At 42.6% G+C, this 11,426-nt stretch overlaps 1 long non-coding RNA gene across 2 annotated transcripts; it reads left to right on the top strand.

Annotated features, from left to right (window-relative positions):
- The first annotated feature begins 1,843 nt into the window (after positions 1–1,843).
- LOC110342603 lies at positions 1,844–8,332 on the top strand. 2 transcript variants are annotated; one of them, XR_005871054.1, is made up of 3 exons: positions 1,844–2,009; positions 5,720–5,903; positions 8,139–8,332. It is a non-coding gene; the product is annotated as an uncharacterized LOC110342603 (long non-coding RNA). The 2 variants fall into 2 exon arrangements; XR_005871053.1 differs by having other exon boundaries at positions 5,697–5,903.
- The last annotated feature ends 3,094 nt before the right edge of the window (positions 8,333–11,426 follow it).

Raw genomic sequence — 11,426 nt, 5'->3', positions numbered from 1 at the left:
AGATGCCATGTAGGTACTGGGAAGGTAGGATGCCCAGGCATTCTCTGGTAAGCCAAGACCATGAGTAGATACATAGATTAATAGTTATGGGTTAATAATTAAGAGAGAGAGAGAGTTAGCCAATATGAAGGCTGAGCCATCTGTCAAATGGTTTATAATTAATATAAGCCTCTGTGTATTTATTTGGGGCTAAGCTGCTGCAGGACCAGGTAGAACAGAAACTTCCATTTACAGTCCTCTGCCTTTCCACCCCCATTAACATTACCACTCCTATTCCAAAGCTCAGGCTCTGCCCCTCCGAACGTCAGGTGTGGTGAGCAACAAGTTCTGCTAGAGTCTCCTGCGCAGAGTGTCTGGTAGGAGCTGGTAGGAGCTGTCCAGAGTCCCACTGGAAGCATAGAAGGTGCTTGAACATGGAGACAAACTACTAAATTCACCCCGTACCTGATTTTTATCCAGGTAAGAGGTGAGAGGTGGGAAAAAGGAGGTGCTTAAGTGCCAAGGGAGAGAGTACATGAGAGGTGGCCAAAACAGAGGCCAGAGTACACAGGTCCAGCAGACATTGTTCCCCATACACCATGTGGTTGTTGAGAATCGAACTCCAGTCCTCAGCAAGAGCAGAAAGTGCTCTTAAGAGCTGAGCCATCTCTCCAGCCCCTGTAATGGTTGATTGTCAGCTTCACACACTGGGGAGGGAGAGCCTCAGCTGAAGGATTCCCTGCATCACATTGGCCTGTGGGTACAGCTGTTGGGCAAGTGCTTTCTGTCTTCTTTTTAATTTTTGTTTTTTTTTGAGGCAGGGTTTCTTCGTGTATCTCTCACTGTCTTGGAACTCAGATATTAGCCTCTGTCTGCCTCCTGAGTTTTGATGTTAAAGGCGTGAACTGTCACCATTCACTACATGCCCAGTTTTTAAGTGGAATTTGTAGCCTAGTAACATGCAGCCTATGATGCAAGCCTGAACACCTGGAAACCATTGAAAGGTAGGAGAGAACTGACTCCACAGAGTTGTCCTCTGTCCTCCACATGTGCACACACATGTTTATATGCTCATATGCTCTCTCTGTCTCTTTCTCTGTCTCTGTCTCTCTCTCTCTCTGTCTCTGTCTCTCTCCCTCCCTGTCTCACACACACTAGTTAGTTTAGTTAGTTACTTAGTTACTTCAAAGTCTGTGTCTGATCTTGGGACAGACTTAGCACTTGGTTTATACAGTTAACATGGAGGATTATTGAGGCCACCTACTCTTTTCTGGGCCCACACATCACTATCAGTATCCCTCAACACCAACCCCAGGAGCAGTGTCTATATTTTCTTAGGACCTTCAAGTATCCACAAGGGAGGGACTTGGCACTTCATCAATGTCTGCATTTGAACTGCCTGTCCTCCTGTATGCATATTTCTCTTATTGGTTAATGAATAAAACACTGTTTGGCCAACGAGGCAGGCAAATAGGTGGGTTTGGGAGACAAGGAGAATTCTGGGAAAGGTAGGCAGCATGAGCACTCCACACAGAGTCTCCATGCTGCTGGAGGATTAACAATATGCTGGGCATTACCGGATAGGTCACAGCCCCATGGCCATACACAGATAGATAGAAATGGGTCAATATTTAAGACAGAGTAAGCCAATAAGAATCCCTAGTCATCGGTCGACAGTGTAATAATTAATATAGTGTCAGTGTGTTTATTTGGGGGCTGAGCAGCAGCAGGACCAGGTTGGCTGGACAAGAAAAACAGCAACAAGCTGCTGTGGGGGTGTTGAGCCAACCCTTTCTCTTCATCTCTGTGACATCACTGATTGGTACTCTGTCACCATCTACAGTAGCTCTGCTGGTCTGGACTGTCTGTGAGGGTGGACCCATTCTCCTTCTGTACACACACACTAGTCACACACCCATTTGCTTACTGGACACTGTCAGAGCACAGCTACAGGACTATAAAAGGAAAAGTCACCTGAGTCCTCCCCACACTCAAGATGAAACTCATTTTGCTGGTCATTCTACTCACAGGTAGGACCCTTGTCCCCACTGACTTCCCCACCATTATCTGTGATGCACAGACCCCCACTGGTCACACCCAAAGTTGTGGTTTGGGGTTTTGGAGGGTCTAATAACCTCTGCCTGATGTTTCCCTGCTCATCCCCATGTCCACAATAACTGCTACCTTTAGCATCTTGGTCTGAATTCAGATGACCCCTTAGAAAAGTTCACCCATTCATGAACCCAAGCAAAGAAATCCCTTCTGCCTCTGCCATATTGCCCTGACATCTATTTCCCTTGCTCTAAGGTGCTCTGGCAATTTGAATTTTCTCATTCTTTTAGAAAATACTGATTTTTATTTTATGTATATGAGTGTTTTACCTGCATGTGTGTCTGTGAAATGTTATGTTCACTATGCAACACCCTCTAATGAATCACCTAGCAAAGAACAGTGCTTTGGTGATTGTATTCTCTGTCTATAGAACATAACTAGATCCTCAGAGAACATCATTCATTTAGCCCTAGAAGCTGAGGATTATTAGGAAAGACATCGCCATTAGGGGAGCACCTTAAACAGTAGGTGATGAGCCCAGCCATGCCTTTTATCCCAACATTCTGAGATATAGAAGTAGAAGAAGGCAAATCTCTTGAATTCAAGGCCAACCTGGTCTACAAAGAGAGATCTAGGGCAGGCAGTACTATTACATAAAGAAACATTGCTTCAAAAAATCCAACTACAACAAAAGAACAACTCAGTCTGAGATACATAGGGAGTAGGGGCAGACTTAAGGGGAAGGAGGGAAAATATGAAGCAGGGATAGGAACAGGAAATGAGGGGGAAGAGGGAGGAGGGAAGAAAACATGAGACAGAGAGAAGAGAGAAGAGAGAAGAGAGAAGAGAGAAGAGAGAAGAGAGAAGAGAGAAAGATCCACTGTCACATGGACACTTAGGGACATTTGCCCTAGAAATACTGAACTCAGAGCGCTTCTGCTGTGTGCTCATTATAGGAACGTGGATGCAGGAGACCAAAGTGGACTAAGGATTACATCCTGGTGGCCTTTGAGTCTTCACTGTGTGTAAACCAGAAAACAGGACAATTGTCCAGCTAAAGTACACAGAATCTTAGCTTTTTGCAATAAACAAAAAATATCATTTCATATTCTAAACCTTTCTCTATCATAGTAAACAACAAGTGAAGCCAGGTTAATATCTGGTTCTCTGGTCAACGAGATTTATGAATGAAGTGTCTCACTGGTTGGTTTAAGGCTACGTTGTTCTCAGTCAGTCTCTCCTGCTTTAGTGAACAACTGTCCAGTCCTCCACCTTTCCACCCCACCCCCATGCCCACTCCTGTCCCAAATCTCTGGCCTTCTCCTTTCCTAGATCAGATCTGATGAGTCACAGGTGAAGCTATAGCCCAATGCAAAGGCACAGTGACTGGTAGTAGCTGGTTGTGGTTGTCCAGAGAGAGTCCTGCTGGAAGGGTAGAAGGAGACTGAACATGGAGATAACCAATTCAACTCACCCGCTACAAGGTTTTCATCCAGGAAAGAAGTGACAAGTGGGGGAAGGAGATTTGCAGGTGCTAAAAAGGAGGGTACATGAGAGATGGCCAACCTGGAGGCAAGATAGCATTCCGACAGAGACATTGTTCACCAGTGACGATGTTGTTGCTGAGAATTGAACTCTGATACCCAGCAAGAGCAGGAAGTTCTCTTAAGTGCTGAGCCATCTCTCCAGCCCCTGTAATGGTTGATGGTTAGCTTCACACACTTGGGAGGGAGAGTCTAGCTGAAGGATTGCCTGTATCACATTGGCCTGTGGGTACAGCTGTTGGGCATTTGTATTCTTTGTTCCTTTCATTCGTTTTTCTTTTTTGGTTTTTGATGATAGGGTGTCTTTGTGTTCCCTGGTGTCCAGGAATCATTAGTAGACCAGGCTTGTAGTTGTGGTGTAGTTATTATTTTTTTGTCTTTTACTCCTTTGGCTCTGTGTTCTTTGGGGGCCCACCACCAAGCTCCCAAATAAATGAAGCAGAATATTATTCTTCCTTTTACCTGCCTGACCTTAGTTTGACTTGTTTCTAGCCAGCCTTGCTTAAATTATGCCATCTACTTTTTGCCTCTGGGCTTTTACCTTTCTCTATTCTGTATACCTGCCTTTACTTCTTACACCATGGCTTGCTGTATTAGGTGGCTGCCTCCTGGTGTTCTCACTCCTTTTCTCATTATCCTATCTAGTCTCTCTATCCCTCTCCTACCTTGCTATTGGCCATTCAGCTCTTTATTAGACCAATAAGGTGGTTTAGATAGGCACAGTAACACAGCTTCACAGAGTTAAACAAATGCAACATAAAGAATGCAACACATCTGTGCATCATTAAACAAATGTTTCACAGCACAAACAAATGTAACACGTCTTAAAATGGTATTTCATAACATTTCCTCCTTTTTGTCTAAATAAAAATGAAAGGTTTTAATGTTAACATAGTAAAACTATATACAACAGAAACAGTTACCAAACAAGAATTAAATTTACAAAATTTAGTCCATTTGTATTTAACAAATTCAGAGAAAATCTCAATTATCTATCTTCTCTTAGTGCCTCCAAAGTTTCATAGCTCATTTACTTTCTTTATTAAGGAAAACTGTAACTATAACTATCTAGTCTTTACCTCCAGCCAAGAAACCAGAAGGATATATTACCTGAGTTAACAGGAAGTGCATTTCAAAGTGCATCCTTCTCTCCTTGTCCTTGCTCCTCCTCCTTTCTCCTCCAACAAGTCCACACTTCCTCAAACACGCCCACACCTCTTAATAGTGCCACTCCCTATGGGCTTATGGTGTCAAATACATTCAAACTACCACAACATATGATGTATAATTTACTTTCTCAACCACAGAATGAAAAATCACCTTTGGCTACTTTGTGTACAATGCGTAATCTATACTTGTATTAATGCAGATACGTATGTTACCTTCAAAAGTTTGTGTATTTTCAGAGCTAGGAGACCAGACACCACTAAAAATGGATGGTCCAAGACATTCAGCATCCAGAATAGCTTCTAACCTACTGGATGAGATGATCCAACCTCACAGAAAACACCAGCCAAGATTTAACAATTACCCTAACTTTCTCAAGTTTTACCCAAAGATACCAGTACCCACAGACAACATGGAGTAGTCTAGAGAACAAGGCACACATTCCCAAGAGGTGGAGTATGGGTGGGCTTGGGTTATACAATGGATTGTATATGTTTGTCATTGTTTAGGGGGTTTGGTTACAAGTTGTTATTGGTCATAGTCAGTAAAAAGCTAAACAAAAGAGTTAAATTCAAACATCTCTTTGTCAGGGACAGAAGGGATAGGGTGTAGAAATGATGAGATAAAAGGGTAGATTACTGGATCTACTTTACTAAAAAAACAACTATTAATCTCCAAATATTTTTCATTGGTGTGGACTTTGGTTTACGGATACAAATATAAAGTTGATTTTTGTTATACTGTATGTGTTTATACAGCTTGTTTATAAAATGTAATGTATAACTAAGATATACAGATTAATAGTCAAATATAGTAATCAGATTTGTAGTCATATTAGGTATGTTTTTAGGGTTAAACAGATATATTTAGATGTATGCATAGTCTTTAAACACTCCAAAGACCTACAGAATATGGCATTTAATATGTTTAATGACCTAAGCCTGTTCATGACAGTGAGGCACATCTGCTCCTAACAGCACTGATTTGCTTCAAAAGAGGATGATGACATCCAAGGGACTCTGCATGGACTTTGCTTTCTGTATAGCAAAAGCTAGCTGTGTGGACAAATAAACTCCCTCGCTTCAATTGCTGACAGTATACTGTACAGACTGGACCAGCAGGACCCAAAAGAAGGCGATTGCCAAACCCATCCAAGACAAGGTAGGATAGTCATTCAAAGTTTCTGCTTCTTAGAAAAATCTGTCAGATATAATAGGCCTGTAGGCCAAGGATGGATACCACAATGTTATAGAAGAAGTTTAGGTGAATGTCCAGGCCACCAGATGTCCCTGTTGTTAGGTAACATTTCACTCTTCTGGGGTCTTTGATGGAGTTAATTAGACAAAAAGTTTTCCTTAATTGTGACAAACAATTGAGGTAAATCATGAATAAAACTTTAGATAAGATTATTTTCTCTAAATTTTCCAAATAAAAATGAACTGTATATTGTAACTGTAATTCTTACCTGATAACTGTTTTTGTTGTATATAATTTTACTATGTCAAAGTTAAACATTCCTTTTTTAATTAAACAAAGTGTGAAGTGCTGTGGAAAAATCTTAGCACACTGTAAATATGTATTGCTCTCATGGTTAATAAAAATCTGATTGGCCAATAGCTAGGCAAGATTTTTAGGGAGGAAAGACTGCTGGGAAGGAGTGGGAGGGGTCTGGAGATACACACAAAGAAGCAAGTTGAATGCATCATATAGAAAGAAGGCGTTATGATCAACATAGTAAAAATGCCAACCCTAACAAACGTAATCTACAGATTCAATGCAATCCACATCAAAATCCCAGCACAATTCTTCACAGATCTTGAAAGAGCAATATTCAACTTCATATGGAAAAACAAATAACTCAGGATAGACAAAACAATCCTGTACAATAAAGAACTTCGGGAGGTATCACTATCCCAGTAAGGAAAACAGCTTGGTACTGGAATAAAAGCAGACAGGTGGACTAATGGAATCAAATCAAAGACCCTGATATCATCCCACAGACTTATGAACACCTAATTTTTGACAAAGAAGCTAAAAATATAAAATGGAAAGCAGGTTCTCCTTTCTTTCCCCATCTCAGTGTCGGGTGAAGGCCTGGAGCGTTAATCAATCTGTTTTCCACCCCTTTCTTTCCTGAGTCTCCTTTCTCGTTTCTTTCCAATCTTATTTATTTTTTTCCTGAGTCCTGTCCTTTCTTTCCCGATTTCTAACTGGTACCTGTTTTCAATTCCTGTTGACCAGTCATGGAGAAGCACTGGGTGTCTGGAGCTCAAGGCTACTCTGGCAGTGGCGCAGCTGCAGCAGCTTGAGCCCCACCACGCCAACAGTTCAGGTCTCTCTGACTTTCTTTCCTGATCTCGGTGGAACATCCAATTGGGGCATCTGTGCCACGAACAATGAGATATCGGGAAATGAAAGACAAGACATCTAACCGTTTGTGCTAAGAGAATGCGTCTGCCACCGTTATTGCCAGAGAATGTGTGTGTGTGTGTGTCTTTATTGCAAGTGCTAAGATGTCTCTCTCCCTCTATAAAGAGGGAGCAACCTTATACACAGGCTTACAGCACAGTGGAGAAACCCCAGGTGTAAGAGCTCATGTTCTCCTAGTGCTAGATATTGATGTCAGGTAGATAAGGCTGGGGCTGTAAGTCAGGACTAGAGAGCAGGATGGTATTATCTGAAAAGCAATGCACAGAAATCTGGGGGGCTGGGACCCAACAGTAAGATGCCGGAGGTATCAGTCAAGCATTTATAATTAATAATAAAGCTTTGTTGGATTTTTGGGGGGAGCTGGTAGGCCTCACTAAAAAGTCCACCTACAGCTGGGTTTTTCAATAAGTACAACATTCACCTTTAGCTAGTCTGACTGCCCAACCAACAAGTTTTGGGAATCTGTGCTCCCCAAATCCCCAATAATGTTTCAGATGCCCCAACCATGCCTTACTTTTCTTTAAAACACACTTAATTTTATTTTATGTACACTGACTTGAGTGTTTCAGATTCCCTGGAACTGGAGTTACAAACAGTTGTGAGACACCATGTGGGTTCTGGGAATTGAACCCAGGTCCTCTGGAAGAATAGCCAGTGCTCTTAACCTCTGAGCCATCTCTGCCACCCCACACCTTGCTTTTTGCATGAGCTCTGGGCATTAGAACTCAGGACCTTCTACTTCTGTGGCAACTGCTTTACCAATCAAACCAGCACCCCAGCCACAGGATGAATAATTTTTTATTATAAGCGTGTCCCAGCAGTTTGGGCAACCCCATGTACTTTTGTGTGCTTTGACTCTCAACCCTGAGTCTGCACCTGTGGGAGGGCCACCAGTGTCTTTTGGTTACAGATTGTCAGGAGTGGGGTGATGAGCTCCTGGAAACTTCTTTTCTTGTTTCTCTGCAGATGAAGACAAAGCCTTGAGGACTTGATCTGCAACAGTGACTGAGAGGCCACCATCTGCTTCTCCAAGGCTCTAACAACAAGGAGAACAAAAACATTTGGTGTTAGACTTGTCACCTCATTTACTGCCTACACCATCCCTGCATACCTGGTTGTGTTCACCACACACTGTACCCTCTAATAAAGAACCTATCAAAGAACTAGGCTTTGGTAACTGTATTCCCTGTCTACAAACATAACTAGATCCTTAGAGAACAACATTCTGTCTAGCCATGGAAGCTGGGGATTAATGGGAAAGACATTGCCATTAGGGGAGCACCTTGAAGAGTGGGTGATGTGCCCAGCCATGCATTTCATCCCAGCATTCTGGTATAGAGAGGAAGAGGCCAGGCCAGCCAGGCAGATCTCTTGAGTTCAAGGCAAGCCTGGTCTAAAAAGTGAGCTCCATACAGGAAAGACTATTACAGAAACCGTCTTTTTTCAAAAAACAAAAAAATATGTCAGCCTCAGACACATAGGGTATAGGGTCAGATAGAGGGGAAAGGGGATGGGACAGATGAATCAGGGATGGGACAGGAAAGGCAGAGAGGGGTGGGGAGGGAAGCAAAGAGAAGACAGAGAGGAGAGAGAAAGAAGTGTCACATGGCACCAAAGGCAACTCCTTGGCTCTAGAAATACTGGACCACAGGGCTTCTTCCGTACACTCATTCTAGGAATTTGGGTGTTAAGACACCAAACTGGAGTGACAGTAAATGAGTTGAGAGCAGGATTATATCTTCACAGTCCCTAAACAAATGCCACAGGATAATTGTCCTTATAAAGACTACATTTTTACAATAAACAAGAGAGCATCTCCTCTTCTCTATCTTTCTTTATCAGGGAACCCCACAAGGAATGCTGCCTCGGCCTGTGGGATCAGTCAATGGGGACCTTAAGGGAGGGAGTGAGTGAGAATGGGGGAACAAGAGACGTGAGAGATGGAGACAAGACAGGATTCTGATCAAGTCTTGTTTATAAAAAGTACCAATAGGGATTAAGTAGGGCAAGTAGCAGAAGGGTGGGGGAGCAGAAGTTTTCCTTGACAGGGTATGTTCCAAGGACACAAGTCTGCAGCTGGGGGAGTCTGGTGGCCAAAGGGCATGAGAGCCTGGGCTGCAGGCCTTGAAAATATCCTGTACAGGAAGATAAGCAGGCACAGAGAAACAGAAACTTAACTAAGTGCTAGTCTCTAAGAATACAGTATGAATATTAAGATGGCTTCTATTATGCTATCCTTATTTAGGGCCCTCCACAGGTCCCCCTTTTTTTGTATAAACTAAAAAGGGCATAAGCTGGGATATCCTTGAGGGGGCCATGCCTGTCTTAGGTCAGAGGATCTTGTGGATCAGGAGTGTGCAATAGCCCTACCCATCATTGGAGATGACATTGCATGATGAGCATTCCTGTCTTAGGAAGCCATCAGGATGGGACACCCTCTGTCCTTCCTCTGTTGCCCATCATTGACTAACCAGCTCAGCTCACCAAGGAGGAGATGAATCAAAAGTGATATCATAGCTACATAATTTAAGTAGTATGGGATTAAGGTTCATCACAGCTGTCTCCCATATCGGCCATGTCAAGACGGTGATAGTGCACTTGTATAGGCTGCATCTTGATAGCATCCATTTGACTCTTAACAAAAGCCATCAGTTTATTAAAGAGAAAGGGTCCTAGCAATAGGATAATTAATAAGCCAAGCAGGGGGCCTAACACGGGAAGAAGATAGGGCAGAAGTCCATTCCAAGCACTCCAAATGTGCTGATCAAACAGTTCTCTGTGGCATTTTTCAAGCTCCTCTTGGTGTTTTTTGATTCAGTCTTGAACAGTGTCTGATTTATTAGCATAAAAGCAGCATTTTTCCTGCAAAGTCAAACAAATGCCTCCCTTGTCTGCTGTAAGCAAATCGAGGCCTCTCCTATTCTGCAGGACTACCTCTGCTAGGGAGTCAACTTGGTCCTGAACTGTTATTTTTAAAATGTTTATAAAAGCATAAGGAATGATTAAATCCTGTGGGTTGTGTCTTAAAAGGAATGCTAAGCAAACAATTATTAACTGGCAGGGAACCATCAACAGGTACTGAGAAATTTTGTAACACTAGAATTGCCAGAGGCCATGAGGTTCCCAAGGTCAAACATAACCAGATGGGGATTAGTGATATTTAAAGCATAATGGGTAGCTGACAATATTTTCGAGGTCTGAGGATCAATATCCATGCCTTTAGACTTGGGAAGTAATAATGGGTGATAATCTATATGAGGAATCATGGAGTCAATTATATGTTGACTCTTTTCTTGAACCTTGGGTTCTCTAACCATATCTGTGGGGCCTCCATCAGAAACATGAATGGGAGCTACCTTGTTCCAGCATGCTGGCTTTCCTGGAGCAGCACGGCAGGAGGCTGCAGTGTATTTATAATTGCCAAGCACCTGGGGGTTAATAGACCAATCTCCTCAACACTGCCAGAATAAGTTCTTAAGGGTGTGGCAGTAAAATAAGTAAGACCATTATGTGTGCATTCTTGGAACGTGCTGTAGCACATGACATTCATTTGGTCCACAGAATTGCATCCTACTGGACATGGTTCTGGTTGTCCATTGACCTTAGGAATGCTTTTAGGTTTATTAACACATACCCAGTTTTGATCAAAGCCTCCATTACTAGCAGGTACTATAATTAGATAGGCCATTTTATTTCCGCAGTCAGTGTGTCTAGTGGTAAGAGCTACTTGTGTGTATAACACCAGCAGTTCCTCCTCTGCATTCACATGGAGCTCCAAATAATGCTTTCATCAACTCCTTTGGGTTGGGGGGCGCCCTGAATCCTTCTTCTGAAAAGGGGGGTCAATAGGAGGACAGTCCCGAGTATGACATGGATCTTCATTTCTGGAAAACAGAAAGGAATAAAATTCTCAGGAGGGGCAATTCCTCCTGGAATGAGTTATGTTATCACCTATTTGTTTAATCTTTCTGGAAGCCATCTGGCAGATTTCATTTCTTTGGAGTATATGAAAACTGAACCTCGTCCCCATATTAGGACTGGATCAGGTCCATGCCAAGTGTTGTCTAAGGGGTCTTTCCACATGACTGTGGCAAAGGTTTTCTGTTTATCAGAGTGCCAAAACTGTGTGGCAGCAGATTTTCCATCATTATCCAAAGTTAAAAAATTAATAAAAGAGCATGTGTCAGAATATTCCTTGGCATGCCTTTGGTGGAGTACCAAGTTCCCCCTTTTAATTAGCTTGAGTGTAAGTTT

The sequence above is a fragment of the Mesocricetus auratus genome, unplaced genomic scaffold (assembly GCF_017639785.1).
Source record: "Mesocricetus auratus isolate SY011 unplaced genomic scaffold, BCM_Maur_2.0 Super-Scaffold_100025, whole genome shotgun sequence".
NCBI lineage: Eukaryota > Metazoa > Chordata > Mammalia > Rodentia > Cricetidae > Mesocricetus > Mesocricetus auratus.
The sequence above is the reverse complement of the archived record's forward strand: the minus strand, read 5'-3'. Positions and strand labels throughout refer to the sequence as shown.